Source organism: Pongo pygmaeus, chromosome 2 (genome assembly GCF_028885625.2).
Source record: "Pongo pygmaeus isolate AG05252 chromosome 2, NHGRI_mPonPyg2-v2.0_pri, whole genome shotgun sequence".
NCBI classification, from domain to species: domain Eukaryota; kingdom Metazoa; phylum Chordata; class Mammalia; order Primates; family Hominidae; genus Pongo; species Pongo pygmaeus.
The window spans coordinates 174,375,637-174,393,037 of NC_085930.1; positions in this window are offsets into that span (position 1 = coordinate 174,375,637).

Genomic DNA, 17,401 nt, shown 5'->3' on the forward strand with positions numbered 1-17,401 from the left:
GCACACCAGAGTGTACCTACACATCCTAGATGATACAGTTTACTATGTATGTAGGGTATATGGTATAGCCCATTACTCCCAGGCTACAAACTTGTACAGCATGTTCCTGTACTGCATACTGTAGGCAATTGTAACAAAATTGTAACTATTTGTGTATATAAACATATCTAAATAAATAAAAGGTATAGTAAAAGTATGTCATTAAAATTTTGTGGGACCGCTGTCATACATGTGGTTCATCAGTGACCAAAACATCGTTATGTGCTAATATGTGTATAGTGCATGACTCTCTCTCTTTCTCTCTCTCTCTGTATATATGCATACATATGCACATACACAACATAAAATTTGCGCGAGTGTGTGTGTGTGTATATATATACACATATTTGTACACACACATGCACACACACACACATTTTCTTTATACTTCCATATGTTGTCAATGGACACTGAAGTTGTTTCCATATCTTGACTATTATGAATAATGACGCAATTAACGTGAGAGTGCAGATATCTCTTCAGCACACTGAATTTATTTCCTTTGAAAATATACCCAGGAGTGGAATTGCTAGATACATGGTAATTCTATTTTTAATTTTCTGAGGAACTTCCATACTGTTTTCTGTAACAGCTGTATCTATTTACATTTCTACCAACAGTGTACAAATGTTCACTTTTCTCTACATCCTTACCAACACTTATCTTTTATCTTTTGAAAGTAACCATCCTAACAGGCATGAGGTGATATCTTCTTGTGCTTTTGATGTGCATTACCTTGATAACTAGTGATGTTGAACATGTTTTCATATATTTATCGGTCATTTATATGTTTTCTTTTGATAAATGTTTATTGAAGTCCTTTTCCCATTTAAAAATTATGTTATTTGTTTTTTTTCCTATTGAGTTGTTTGAATTCCTTGCAGTATATGTAGGATATTAACACTGTCTTAGTTTAGGCTGCCATAACAAAATACATTAGACTAGGTAATTTGTAAATAGAAAGGTATTTCTGAAGTTCTAGTCACTGGAAAGTTTAAGATCAAGACAACAGGAGATTCAGTGTCTGGTAAAGGTTCATTCCTTATACATGGTGGCTGTTAGCTGGATGCTCACACAGTGGAAAGGCAAAGGGACAATCAAGCTGCCTGGTACCTCTTTTATAAGGGCACTGATCTCATTCATGATGGTGGAGTCCTCATGACCTAATCAACTTTCAAAGGCCCCATTTAATACCATCAAATGGGGGATTAAGTTTCAGCATATGAATTTGAAGGGGATGCAAGCATTCAGACCATAGCAAACCTCTTAACAGATATATGGTTTTCTTTTCTTTTCTATGTATTTATTTATTTTGGGAAGTTCTGTCTCTGTCACTTAGGCTGGAGTGCAGTGGGGCCGTTCGGCTCACTGCAACCGCTGCCTCCCAGGCTCAAGTCATCCTCCCATCTCAGCCTCCCCAGTAGTTGGGACTTGAGGCGCATGCCACCACGCCCAACTAATGTTTGTTTTTTTTGTAGGGAAGGAGATTTTGCCATATTGCCCAGGCTGGTCTTGAACTCCTGAGCTCAAGTGATCCGCCCATCTCAGCCTCCTAAAGTCCTGGGATTGCAGGCCTGAGCCACTGCACCCAGCCAGATGTATGGTTTTCAAATATTTTCTCTCATTCCACAAGTCATAGGTTGTCGTTTCACTCTGCTGATTGTTCCTTGTGGGATGCAGAAGCTTTTTTCAAAGCATTTTTTCTAGTGCTTTGGAAAAAAAATTACCTTTAGTACTTAGATATGCCTTGGTATATCAAAATAATTCTTAAGCCATTGGTTGTGTTTACATCACTATACAAGTTTTCATATGCCACAATATCATACTGTATTTTATGAGTGATTTAAAGGAGCTTCAGGAACAATTTTTTTTATAAATAATTTTTCTGTGATGATTTTATGACTTCATATTCATAGAATAGTTTAAATATGTCTATCTACCTATCTATATGATTTATTAGAACAAAAATATTGAGTAAATATACATGTGACCCGGAACCAAAGTTTCTAGATAATTGTGTCTGATATTATTGTCCTTAATCTGCACTGTGGGATGTTGCTGAAAATACAGATTCTTGGATCTACTTCAGACCAACTGAATCAGACTCTGAGGGCTTGATCCATGGATCTGCATTTTTAACACAACTCTTAGTGATTTACATGCATGCTAAAGTTGAGAAGCCTTACTCTATATTTTCTAGTCCAAAGCTTTCCCACACTGCTAGAGATGGGTTAAGTTAGTAGCTATGCAAAGTTTTCCCTTGCTTATTTCTGCTGCATAATGTTGGAGATTTCATTTCACATGAAATCAAAGCTTTTAATAATGGATAAGAGTGTTCAACACTCAATGGGTTTAAGGGATTTTAAAATATTACAATTGTGGAAAACTTTTAAAAACAGACTTTTAAATATATGAGGCCTTGAAGTCAAGAGAAGGACAAAGTAAAATGACCTTTCACATGGGTATGTTTTGTGAAATAGAAATGAAGAATAAACTGCTTCCCTCATTCTTACATAATGAAAACCTTTATACAATCAAATTAAATAACTTCAAGAAGAGAAGTTATTATTTAGTGATCAATGGATATCCTGCCCTCCTTTGTAATAGAGTCTTTGAATTGCAGTCATGGAAATCATCTTAATAGGTCATCTTGTCCTTCTCTTGACCTGCAAACCTCATGTAGTTAAAAGTCTATTTTTAAAAGATTTCCACAACTGCAATATTCTGAAATCCTTTGGAACCCACTTAGTGTTGAACAGCCTTTTCCATTATCAAAAGCTTCTTTCTTCCCTCCCTGTTTAACAATTAAAATTCATTTTTCTCTGTTATGTTTTCAATGAAAATGGGAAATAGCTGGTCACCACAATCTGTGGAACAACTCTTCATTGAAGACTATTAATAATGTCCCTTTCATCAGTTCTTCTCAAGCTGAAATTATATAAGTTCTTTTAATCCTTCTTAGAATTTTCCTATTTTTTAACCCTTCATTTATTTCTTTTATTCTATCCCGAGCTCACTTCCTTCTTAAGTTCTGGGGTGTAAAACTAGACACAGTAAGATTTCACTGGTACTGAATATAATGGGAGGATTACCTTGCTGTTCATATTTACTCTACTCCTGTTTATGCATCCTGTAGAACTCTGAGAAGTGCAGATAAGATGTAAATGGATGGCCTGATATTAATGGTCTCAAATAATTTCATAGCATTTCTCATAAAGATATGGATGTTATTCCCAGGAACCTGGCCAGTTTGTATCATAGGTAATTACTTTCTGCCTATCTATAGCATTCTAAGTTTCAATTAGATGAATTATTCTTCACTTTCACTGGTAAAGACATTATTGCAAAAGTTGTTTGAGCAGAACAGAACAGCTCTGCATTTTAAAAGAGAGAGAGAGGACCACTTTCTGCTCAGCTTGTAAAGAGGCTAGCGTTCCTTAGGAGTATGAAAGACAGTGATAAAGAGTCCTGCTTCCCCAGCTAATGCACAGGGTCCAACATGATCGGTATTTATTTTTGTTTTACCCTTATATGGCTTAGCTATCCTAAATCTTAACAAGAAAATCTTTCTTGATAATGGCTCCTCTTCACCAATTCCAGTGAAATTTTTAGTAAAAGATGTTTAAAATAGAACATGATATTCACAAGTTCATAAGTCAGATTTGCACATGTTGCATTGATCTAACTAAAAATGTAGAGAATTTACATTTGCTTTTGCTTGTTTTATTTGTTGTCTTCTTTCATTCTGGATAAAGGCAAAGAAATTATCTACACTCATAGTTCTATAAAACCATACTGAGTATTTATGTGTCAGTGCATGCATCAATCTGTCACCAGAGGTTCTAAAACAAGTTAGAGCAGTCTGGCTTTCTATGTATTCTCTGTCTTTTCAGAATAATTTTTTCTTTGCCATTTCTTTTAAAAACGTTGGCCTGGGTATTATCTCATTTGAACCCGAAGACTTTCTTTTTGTATTCCCTCTCCTTTTCTCCCTGCACCCCTTAGAATTTTCACATCTTTGTTTTAACCCATTTGTATTTTCATACAGTCTGCAGACCTTTGAATGTAGGGGAAGACCAGATGACCTGTGCAGCCAGATCTTTTTGTGAAGAAACGCCAACTTCACAAGCACAGCCTTATCATCTCATTTCTCACGTTTTTCCCTACTTTTCTACTCTGCTACATTCTTTCCCCTCTCAAGTCTGCTTATAGGAACTTAGGAAAGTTTTACAAAACATTAAATGTTTACTCTCTATCTTAAAACTCTAGATGTCACCTTGCCATTCACATGTTTTAATAGAACCTACTGCCTCTAGGATAAAATCTATATTTCTTTGTACACATTTTATAATTTGTATTATGCCCTGCTATGCTGAAATCGTCTCCTTCTCAGCTTCTCTGCTCTCTTCCACACTGCCCCTACTCCAAACTGTTATTTCCCAGTTTATGTTTGTTTTCCTCCTTTTGCTTTTAAATACATCTTGGTATGGCTGAAAAATTATATAATCTTTCTAGTAATAAGGTGCAACTCATGTATTTCATGCATTTGTGAGGCTTATCCACATTTCCACTTGCAGAACATTGTTTCCTTCTTAATGTTTCTATGGCCATTAAAAATATTTTTTACAGCATTTAACATGTTTTAAAATATGTTTTGTTTTGTTATCTGCCTTTTGTTCTAGAATTTTTTTTTAGATCTCATGATTATATAATCATTTATTTATTCATTCATTCCAGTAATGAAGACATTCCGGAGGTCAGGTACTATATTGTGTGACGTAACACTGATCAAGGAAACAAAGGTTGTGTTTTCACGCTGTTGCTTTTCTTTTTTTTTTTTCCTTTGGGAGAGAAGAAGATAAAAAAAATAAGTGGAAAAATAAGTTTATTCCAGGTTGTGATAGAAAACAGAAAAATGTAATAAAAAGTGATTTCTTATTTGGTCTATATCTAGGAAGATGTTCAGCAAAAGCATATCTGAGGATATGACTCTTAAGCTGAGATCTGCATGATGAGAAAGCTTTACCTCTGAAGATCTGGGAGAAGAGAGTTTCAGACAGAGGAAACAGCATATGCTGAGGTACAAACAGTAGGAATGAGCTTGCTATTTGGAGAACTGGAAAGAGGTACAGTGTAACAAGAATATGGTAAAGGTAGACGAGCATAGTCGAGATGAGATAGGAGGGGTACTCAAGAACCGTACTTAACTATGTTGTTAACAGAAGTTCTTCAGTAAGAAAATTGAGACCCTGTCTGAAAAAATAATATATTTTTAATATTATTTTAATGTTTATAATATATTATATTTAATAGCTTAACTATGTAATGAAGGCCACTGGACAAAGAAACTGAATAATAGATTTTGATTCATAAGCTTTAAATATTTGAATCTAATAATGGCCAAAGCACTTTCACATGTTACCTGCATACTATAAAATAGGATCCATATCAGAGACAGTCTTTTTACACCATAAATATATAAAATTAGTTTGAAGCTGTAAAAAAATAGAGAATGTTACTATAGACAGGCTAATCATGCACACTGCTCTTTTGTAATTCTGAAACAAATTTGTAAAGGAGAAAATAAAAAGACATTTTAAAAGGAAGAGAGCTATTAAAATGTGGAAACAAATTGGGTGATTCGTGAATACCTTTTTTCAAATATAGTCAACATGTATTGGACCATAATCTCTTAAAAGACAAATTATTTTATTAGTTTTTATTAGTTTTTGTTAAGTATTTAATTAATATTCCTTTCATAGATATTTAATTAAATAAAAATATATACCCCATGTTATATTTTAAACATTCACCTTCATTTGCTTAGGCAATTAAAGTAACTTTTTAAAAATCCCAGAAATTGAAATACAACTTTTTGTTTATTATTCACTTTCACAACAATATTAATTTCTACTTATTGTCTATAAAATGTGTTGGACTCAATCCCCAAATAATTTTCTACATTTATTTTTTTCTTTTCTGAAAAATAATCATTGAGAGTGGCCTATCATAATTAGAAAGTAAAACAAATCACATAATAATATTCTAAAGACTGAAAAATGCCACAGTACAGGACTGTTTTCTGTTATGAAGCATTTGGCAGATGGAGGATATCACTGTGATTATTGATGAGTGGGAAGTAAGAACATCTCCACATTGTACCATGGACAAGTGTCAGATGACAAGTACATTTTTTTGTGGAAACTTTGATGGAATCTAATATTTTGCTTTTATAGTCAAGTGGTTGTGCTCAAATAATGCCCATTTTGAGATTCTCTAATGATGCCTGACATATATCAGAGGCCGGGAATTCCCTGCAATATTTCCTTAGACTTGTCAACCAGATTTATTCATAAATGAGAATAAATGAGCATGTCAGCATAAGTTATTGTGGTAATTTGTGAAACTCTTAATGAGATATTTTCAGAGCTCATAAAGGAAAGAGCTATGTCATTAAATTACTGCACAATAATTTTATTTTGATACAGTAAGTGAGCTGATATTTTATCAGAAATGACACTCTGATGCATCAGTGAACTGAAGATGAACAATTAAATGTTCCAGTGAAAGAGGTCTGATGATACTTAAAGGTAAAGATTTGCAAAAGAATGTGAAGTAAGAAAAAATGGTGATTATTCGAATACATCAAATACATTTTTAATTTATTGGAAGGGTGGCCAGGTGCGGTGGCTCACGCCTGTAATCCCAGCACTTTGGGAGGCCAAGGCAGTAAGATCACCTGAGGTCAGGAGGTCAAGACCAGCCTGGTCAACATGGTGAAACCTCATTTCTACTAAAAATACAAAAATTAGCTGGGCGTGGTGGCAGGCCTCTGTAATCCCAGCTACTCAAGAAGCCGAGGCAAGAGAATCACTTGAACTCAGGAGGCAGAATTTTCAGTGAGCCAAGATTGTGCCACTGCACTCCAGTCTGGGTGACAGATCATCAAAGTTTGCACACCTCAAAGGCAATGCATAAAATAGTTACACCCTCTATAAATAAGGGCCTAAGAGTCAAAACAGGAAAAAGTGCATATTGATAGGCTTTCATGATACATCATTATAAGCATAACTCATAAACACATTCCTTTTAACTGTGGCTTTATTTTGTCTCCCTTAATTTATCCAGATACGTAGACACTTTTCTGAAATCACTCACCTATGGCTTTTATTTAACTCAGTTAGAAGATCCTTACTGGCTTTAGTCCTTGAATAAAAGCTAGGCCGGATCAATAAGACCTGGTGCGTGCTAATTCTAAACCTAAGCAATAGACTGAGACTTCATATGAAAATGTCTGTTGGGAACTTACTGGAGATTGGGCTGGAGGTAAGGAACTGAGGATGCACTTAGATATAAGAGGTTCCCTGCCCAGCAGAGCTTGTTATTTAAGCAGAGAGTAAGAGACACACATAAAAGAAAAGTGAGTTGTAAATGAGTGCACTAAAAAAGTGCTGTAATTCTTTAGAAAGAGAAGAAACAGACAGGAAGGTGATAGTTAAGAAGACCGTGGAGAGGAATGCCTGCAAATGGGACATAAAGCAAAGGCAGTAATAATAATTTTTGCATGCTTTACAGTTAATGCAAACATTTTATATGTATTATTTAATTTCCTTTTTGCAAAAACCGTGTCACAAGAATATTATTAATTTGTTCATTTTTAAGCTACTGATCCTCAAGGAATTTCGTAGTAAAGTTGGGAGTCAAATTCAGGCCTTCTGTTTTATTACTTAACAATTTGTGCTACAGTGCTATTCAATGGAGTACTTAGACCATGAGGTAGGCCTTTTATGGGAAACATTACCAAAACCATGGAGGCAGGAAGTGGTAAAAAGCATGGGACGTAGCATTCAGAGCCTGTCTTTACTCCATTTTAGCTATGAGGCCTCTGACAAATTACTATGCCTCCATGTTATCTATAGATCATAAAAATAGTATTACTCATTCACAAGGTTGTTTTGAGAATTAAACAAAACAGTATCTGCAGACTTATTAGACTAATATCTAGTACATATTAGGCCAATAGTTCTAAAATTGGGGGTTTTACATAGCATTTACAACTTAAAAATTATTGTACACCCTAAAGCATTTATGTAGATTATAGTTATCAATATTTACAATATAAGAATTTAAAAATATTTCTTTATTAATTTAAAATTGCAGTAGTAAACTCATTACAAACTAAACTAAGTAATTTTTTTAGGAAAAAGGGATTATGTTTTACAGACAAAAATATTAATTGATAAAAATAGCATTGTTTTACATTTTTGCAGGTCTCTGTACTCTTTGACTTAATAAAACAGAGCTGAATTATTGTATCTGCTTCTGCATGCAATCTGGTGTGCAATGCTGTGTTTGCAGACCTATATAAAGAAAATCTGGTCTCACACAGATACGTAGTTGGAAAAGGGATGGATATTTTCAAAAGCTTTTCATGTAATTGTAGCTATTCTCCTTTGATGCTACACCAAAACTTGGCATATGATAGTTTCTTAATGTTTAACTGCCAAGATGAAATCTGAAATCATATCAATGAACTTTTTGAACTCTTGAAATCCAATGATGTATCATATTCTTTGAATGCATCCTTACTGATGCATAGCTTTGTATCATCACATAAGGATCATTTGAAAAATGTTGGTTTATTGATTTATGCCAATCTTCAAATGTTCAACACATTTTATGACACAACATTAGAAAATCACATTTATTGTCACCAACAATTGCTTTAGGAAAGTCTCAAATTATTAGAAAGATCTTAAGCTTATGATGACAGATGTAAGTTTTCTGTACTTCTTATTTTTGCTTGAAATCTTGAATTTTTTTTCTTTTCTTTCTTTTTTTTTTTCTTTTTTTTTTTTTGAGACAGAGTCTTGCTTTGTTGCCCAGGCTGGAGTGCAGTGGCGTGATCTCGGCTCACTGCAAGCTTCGCCTCCCAGGTTCATGCCATTCTCCTACCTCAGCCTCATGAGTAGCTGGGACGACAGGCACCTGCCACCACGCCCGGCTAATTTTTTTTTTTTTTTTTTTTTTGTATTTTTAGTAGAGACGGGGTTTCACTGTGTTAGCCAGGATGGTCTCGATCTCTTGACCTCGTGATTCGCCAGCCTTGGCCTCCCAAAGTGCTGGGATTACAGGCGTAAGCCACCGCCCCCGGCCGAAATCTTGAATATTATTATTAACAACAAACAATGTCAGTTGTTTTCTTTTAAGGGTAAGCTTACTTTGTTCATTTTTAAAAGCATTTCTGCCAAATATCCTCTGAATAATTGTAGTTAGTCTGTCAATTGTTCTTTCAAGTAAAAATGATTTTCCATGTAAAAAGCAAAAGCAACTAGTTCAACTCTAAAATCACATCACATAATTGAATAACTGCTGTTTCTCATGATGATCATCATACTTTAGTGTGCAGCAGAAGCGCTTATACACACTTTCCATGCTTAATGGCCATCCTTATGTGAATCTGAATCTGGCTTTTTTTTTTTTTTAATTATGAGTGTGTGGTGGTGAGGAATACAGTGACTAATAGTACAGTATGGTACAACTTCCTTGATTTGTGCCCAGAAACTATCAGTTTTCTTCTTCAATGTTTTTGCACCTTGAGTGCAAATGTCAACACTATGAAAATTGGAAACTACATTTTAGCATTACAAAAATAGTTTTGACCTCATGACCCCCATGGATGTGTTTTGGGACTTCTAGGAGTCTTGATCACATTTTGAGAACTATTGCACTAGGCTTTCATATTAGCTACTATTACTATTAAGAAGAAAGTGCCAAGGTTTGTCCAAAAAATTGGTAGACTAGGTAAACGTGAATGACAAAATCATGTAGGAAATACATTTGGAAAGTATGAATCAGATTATAGAGAGTTCTGTTGTATAAGTGGCTCTGTATTGAAAAATCACTAGACATAAAATATTACATATTTTCTAGGCCATATGAAGAAGTCCCAATGAAGTATAGAGGGATGATTCTACACAAAATAAATACAGCAGTCAAATGGATATAGGCTGTATAGTTAAACGGTCACACAGTGTTTGCAGATCTAAGTTATTCACTATTGTTCAAGTGTGTCATTTTTGTGGATCTAATTTTACCACAGTAGATGTGTATGACTTTACATGAAATTCCTCCATAGTACCTAACCCAAAAGACAAGGCAATTACATACATTTACTGAGTAATTATGGAGTAGTATGCAACTCACATTTTATGTTTCAACTCTGTGTGCTTTAGTAACATAAACACAAGAAGAGTGAGTGTATACTTAATAGATGTAATGTTTGAAAGTTGTATCTAGGTAACATTTCTTTTATATGCTTCTTAAAAAAAGTATTTTCTTGTCCCTTATATATGACCTCTCATTTACAATTATATTTACCTGGAAAAAATTTTTTAATCATGTCTGTTTTGTTCATTATATTGAAATCATCTTTAAAATTTAGAATTTACTTATTTATATAGTACTTTGTATTTTATAGTAAACTTTTTGATATAACATTTTCTTATTAATATTCTGAAGAGTTATGTGAAATTTGAGCTGTTATCCCCATTTAACTGTACTTTATACGTGAGTCTCAGACTCCAAAGCTGAGAATTTAAAATCAAGCTTTTAACACAGAATTTCTGATTTTTGCTTAATCTTAAAAACACTTATGGTTACCTTCATTTTAAATTTTAAATTGAAACTATACAATTTTTCACACTGCTGTATAAAATTAAAATGTTAAAACCCTCTCCAAAATATACTTGTTAATCTGGCATGGTGAAAAAGCATTGTAAAACTACTGTAAAACTGCTTGCAGCTCAACCTCTGTTTGCCAGCAGAGGTTGCTCTTAGGTTAGCGATTACCTTGAGATTACATTATATTAAGACCATTAAGCAGATGAATGGAAGCTACATTATGATGTAACTATGGAGAAGTTATATTTAAATAAAATACTAACTACGTGAGTGGCTCTCACATGTGTTAATCTCCACATTCTAAGAAATTATGCTCTTTACAAAGATATCTCTGTAGCTGAGCAGAAAGTGACATTCTTGAAACAGTTTATGGTTTGCCAGGAGAGAAGAATTGCTAATTTAGAAAATCAAAAAAATTGAGGCATATTTTTAGTTTGCTTAAAAAAATTTCAAATTAAATACAAATCTGTTTGAACAAATGTGAAAACACAGGTAATTGCATATATATGAAAAATATTTTGTAACAGACATTTAAAACACTTTTAAATTAAAATAACTGATTTATTCTGGAAGACTCAATGTCAGAGATTATCATAAAACGGAACTTTGTACTTATTGTTAGGAAAATAAAGCTTTGAAACAAGAAAAACATCCTACAGTATTTTCTGCAAATTTGAAACCGAGAAGTATTCAAAGTGCTATTTTATCTATTATCTATCTATCTATATCTATCTATCTGGCATTACAGTATTAGTACACTTTTACAGGTAAAACATAAATAAAATGTCAGTTTAATTTTAAAATGTCACTCTGGAAAAACATAGTTTATGTATCATAATTAATACTACAATTAAAGGTATTTATTAGCAATTAGAGTCCTCATATTCCTTCTTTACATTTTTTATGAATGTTTATTTTTCTCATAATTTATTTTGTTATTTAATGCTAATATTTAAAAATAATACTGATTTGTTTAAAAATATTATGAATGAATGTAGATTTCATTGACATTAGTTTTATAGTAAGCAGGTTTTTTTTTTTTTGTTTTTTTTTTAGCATTTCACACAATTGGCTTTTTGGTTTATTTCTTTCCCCACCCACCTCACCCCATGGTTCTCTCTCTCCATACATGTTACATACACATCATTATATACTTAATTTTTTTCTTAGTAAATTGAAGGTGTCACATACATGATGGCCCTTTACTCCAAACATCAGTGCATATTTCCTAAGAATGTAGATATTCTCTTAGCCCCAGTAGTTTTTCATATATATATATATATTTTTTTTTTTAATTTTACTTTAAGTTCTGGGATACATGTGCAGAACGTGCAGGTTTGTTGCATAGCTATACGTGTGCCATGATGGTTTGCTCCACCTATTAACCCATCAACTAGGTTCCCTCCCCTCGCCCCCCCACCCCCCAACAGGCACTGGTGTGGTGTTCCCCTCCCTGTGTCCATGTGTTCTCTTTGTTCAACTCCCACTTATGAGTGAGAACATGTTGTGTTTGGTTTTCTGTTCCTGTGTTAGTGTGCTGAGGATGATGGCTTCCAGCTTCATCCATGTTGCTGCAAAGGACATGATCTCATTCCTTTTTATGGCTGCACAGTATTCCACAGTGTATATGTGCAACATTTTCTTTATCCAGTTTATCATTGATGGGCATTTGAGTTGGTTCCATATCTTTGCTATTGTAAATAGTCCTAGAATAAACATACGTGTGCATGTGTCTTTACAGTAGAGTGATTTGTAATCCTTTGGGTATATACCCAGTAATGGGATTGCTGGGTCAGATGGTATTTCTGGTTCTAGATCCTTGAGGAATCGCCACACTGTCTTCAGCAATAGTTGAACTAATTTATACTCCCACCAGCTGTGTAAAAGTGTTCCTGTTTCTCCACCGCCTCGCCAGCATCTATTGTTTCTTGACTTTTTAATAATCGCCATTCTGACTGGCATGAAATGGTATCTCATTGTGGTTTTGATTTGCATTTCTGCAACTTCAATATATTTAACGTTGATAGCATACTTTTGTCTTATCTACCTTTCATACGTCAGTATGGTCATTTGATCCAGTAATGTTCTTTATAGCATTTTCCTCTCTGGTACAGGATCCAGTCTGTGATCAGGTATAGCATTTAAGTGCCATGTCTCTTTACCCACTTTCAATATGGAATACTTCTACAGCCTTTCTTTTTTTTTTTTTTTTTTCTTTTATTATTATTATTATTATTATTATTATACTTTAGGTTTTATGGTACATGTGCCCAATGTGCAGGTAAGTTACATATGTATACATGTGCCATGCTGGTGCGCTGCACCCACCAACTCGTCATCTAGCATTAGGTATATCTCCCAATGCTATCCCTCCCCCCTCCCCCTAACCCACAACAGTCCCCGAAGTGTGACGTTCCCCTTCCTGTGTCCATGTGTTCTCATTGTTCAATTCCCACCTATGAGTGAGAATATGCGGTGTTTGGTTTTTTGTTCTTGCGATAGTTTACTGAGAATGATGATTTCCAATTTCATCCATGTCCCTACAAAGGACGTGAACTCATCATTTTTTATGGCTGCATAGTATTCCATGGTGTATATGTGCCACATTTTCTTAATCCAGTCTATCATTGTTGGACACTTGGGTTGGTTCCAAGTCTTTGCTATTGTGAATAATGCGGCAATAAACATACGTGTGCATGTGTCTTTATAGCAGCATGATTTATAGTCCTTTGGGTATATACCCAGTAATGGGATGGCTGGGTCAAATGGAATTTCTAGTTCTAGATCCCTGAGGAATCGCCACACTGACTTCCACAAGGGTTGAACTAGTTTACAGTCCCACCAACAGTGTAAAAGTGTTCCTATTTCTCCACATCCTCTCCAGCACCTGTTGTTTCCTGACTTTTTAATGATTGCCATTCTAACTGGTGTGAGATGGTATCTCATTGTGGTTTTGATTTGCATTTCTCTGATGGCCAGTGATGGTGAGCATTTTTTCATGTGTTTTTTGGCTGCATAAATGTCTTCTTTTGAGAAGTGTCTGTTCATGTCCTTCGCCCACTTTTTGATGGGGTTGTTTGTTTTTTTCTTGTAAATTTGTTGGAGTTCATTGTAGATTCTGGATATTAGCCCTTTGTCAGACGAGTAGGTTGCGAAAATTTTCTCCCATTTTGTAGGTTGCCTGTTCACTCTGATGGTAGTTTCCTTTGCTGTGCAGAAGCTCTTTAGTTTAATTAGATCCCATTTGTCAATTTTGGCTTTTGTTGCCATTGCTTTTGGTGTTTTAGACATGAAGTCCTTGCCCATGCCTATGTCCTGAATGGTATTGCCTAGGTTTTCTTCTAGGGTTTTTATGGTTTTAGGTCTAACATTTAAGTCTTTAATCCATCTTGAATTGATTTTTGTATAAGGTGTAAGGAAGGGATCCAGTTTCAGCTTTCTACATACGGCTAGCCAGTTTTCCCAGCACCATTTATTAAATAGGGAATCCTTTCCCCATTTCTTGTTTTTCTCAGGTTTGTCAAAGATCAGATGGTTGTAGATATGTGGCGTTATTTCTGACGGCTCTGTTCTGTTCCATTGATCTATATCTCTGTTTTGGTACCAGTACCATGCTGTTTTGGTTACTGTAGCCTTGTAGTATAGTTTGAAGTCAGGTAGCGTGATGCCTCCAGCTTTGTTCTTTTGGCTTAGGATTGACTTGGCGATGCGGGCTCTTTTTTGGTTCCATATGAACTTTAAAGTAGTTTTTTCCAATTCTGTGAAGAAAGTCATTGGTAGCTTGATGGGGATGGCATTGAATCTGTAAATTACCTTGGGAAGGATGGCCATTTTCATGATATTGATTCTTCCTACCCATGAGCATGGAATGTTCTTCCATTTGTTTGTATCCTCTTTTATTTCCTTGAGCAGTGGTTTGTAGTTCTCCTTGAAGAGGTCTTTCACATCCCTTGTAAGTTGGATTCCTAGGTATTTTATTCTCTTTGAAGCAATTGTGAATGGGAGTTCACTCATGATTTGGCTCTCTGTTTGTCTGTTATTGATGTATAAGAATGCTTGTGATTTTTGCACATTGATTTTGTATCCTGAGACTTTGCTGAAGTTGCTTATCAGCTTAAGGAGATTTTGGGCTGAGACAATGGGGTTTTCTAGATATACTATCATGTCATCTGCAAACAGGGACAATTTGACTTCCTCTTTTCCTAATTGAATATCCTTGATTTCCTTCTCCTGCCTAATTGCCCTGGCCAGAACTTCCAACACTATGTTGAATAGAAGTGGCGAGAGAGGGCATCCCTGTCTTGTGCCAGTTTTCAAAGGGAATGCTTCCAGTTTTTGCCCATTCGGTATGATATTGGCTGTGGGTTTGTCATAAATAGCTCTTATTATTTTGAGATACGTCCCATCAATTCCTAATTTATTGAGAGTTTTTAGCATGAAGGGTTGTTGAATTTTGTCAAAGGCCTTTTCTGCATCTATTGAGATAATCATGTGGTTTTTGTCTTTGGTTCTGTTTATATGCTGGATTACATTTATTGATTTGCGTATATTGAACCAGCCTTGCATCCCAGGGATGAAGCCCACTTGATCATGGTGGATAAGCTTTTTGATGTGCTGCTGGATTCTGTTTGCCAGTATTTTATTGAGGATTTTTGCATCAATGTTCATCAAGGATATTGGTCTAAAATTCTCTTTTTTTGTTGTCTCTCTGCCGGGCTTTGGTATCAGGATGATGCTGGCCTCATAAAATGAGTTAGGGAGGATTCCCTCTTTTTCTATTGATTGGAATAGTTTCAGAAGGAATGGTACCAGCTCCTCCTTGTACCTCTGGTAGAATTCGGCTGTGAACCCATCTGGTCCTGGACTTTTTTTGGTTGGTAAGCTATTGATTATTGCCACAATTTCAGCTCCTGTTATTGGTCTATTCAGAGATTCAACTTCTTCTTGGTTTAGTCTTGGGAGGGTGTATGTGTTGAGGAATTTATCCATTTCTTCTAGATTTTCTCGTTTATTTGCATAGAGGTGTTTGTAGTATTCTCTGATGGTAGTTTGTATTTCTGTGGGATTGGTGGTGATATCCCCTTTATCATTTTTTATTGCATCTATTTGATTCTTCTCTCTTTTTTTCTTTATTAATCTTGCTAGCGGTCTATCAATTTTGTTGATCTTTTCAAAAAACCAGCTCCTGGATTCATTTATTTTTTGAAGGGTTGTTTGTGTCTCTATTTCCTTCAGTTCTGCTCTGATTTTAGTTATTTCTTGCCTTCTGCTAGCTTTTGAATGTGTTTGCTCTTGCTTTTCTAGTTCTTTTAATTGTGATGTTAGGGTGTCAATTTTGGATCTTTCCTGCTTTCTCTTGTGGGCATTTAGTGCTATAAATTTCCCTCTACACACTGCTTTGAATGCATCCCAGAGATTCTGGTATGTTGTGTCTTGGTTCTCGTTGGTTTCAAAGAACATCTTTATTTCTGCCTTCATTTCGTTATGTACTCAGTAGTCATTCAGGAGTAGGTTGTTCAGTTTCCACGTAGTTGAGCGGTTTTGAGTGAGATTCTTAATCCTGAGTTCTAGCTTGATTGCACTGTGATCTGAGAGATAGTTTGTTATAATTTCTGTTCTTTTACATTTATTGAGGAGAGCTTTACTTCCAAGTATATGGTCAATTTTGGAATAGGTGTGGTGTGGTGCTGAAAAAAATGTATATTCTGTTGATTTGGGGTGGAGAGTTCTGTAGATGTCTATTAGGTCCGCTTGGTGGAGAGCTGAGTTCAATTCCTGGGTATCCTTGTTGACTTTCTGTCTCGTTGATCTGTCTAATGTTGACAGTGGGGTGTTAAAGTCTCCCATTATTAATGTGTGGGAGTCTAAGTCTCTTTGTAGGTCACTCAGGACTTGCTTTATGAATCTGGGTGCTCCTGTATTGGGTGCATATATATTTAGGATAGTTAGCTCTTCTTGTTGAATTAATCCCTTTACCATTATGTAATGGCCTTCTTTGTCTCTTTTGATCTTTGTTGGTTTAAAGTCTGTTTTATCAGAGACTAGGATTGCAACCCCTGCCTTTTTTTGTTTTCCATTTGCTTGGTAGATCTTCCTCCATCCTTTTATTTTGAGCCTATGTGTGTCTCTGCACGTGAGATGGGTTTCCTGAATACAGCACACTGATGGGTCTTGAGTCTTTATCCAATTTGCCAGTCTGTGTCTTTTAATTGGAGCATTTAGTCCATTTACATTTAAAGTTAATATTGTTATGTGTGAATTTGATCCTGTCATTATGATGTTAGCTGGATATTTTGCTCGTTAGTTGATGCAGTCTCTTCCTAGTCTCAATGGTCTTTACATTTCGGTATGATTTTGCAGTGGCTGGTACCGGTTGTGCCTTTCCATGTTTAGCGCTTCCTTCAGGAGCTCTTTTAGGGCAGGCCTGGTGGTGACAAAATCTCTCAGCATTTGCTTGTCTGTAAAGTATTTTATTTCTCCTTCACTTATGAAGCTTAGTTTGGCAGGATATGAAATTCTGGGTTGAAAATTCTTTTCTTTAAGAATGTTGAATATTGGCCCCCACTCTCTTCTGGCTTGTAGGGTTTCTGCCGAGAGATCCGCTGTTAGTCTGATGGGCTTCCCTTTGATGGTAACCCGTCCTTTCTCTCTGGCTGCCCTTAACATTTTTTCCTTCATT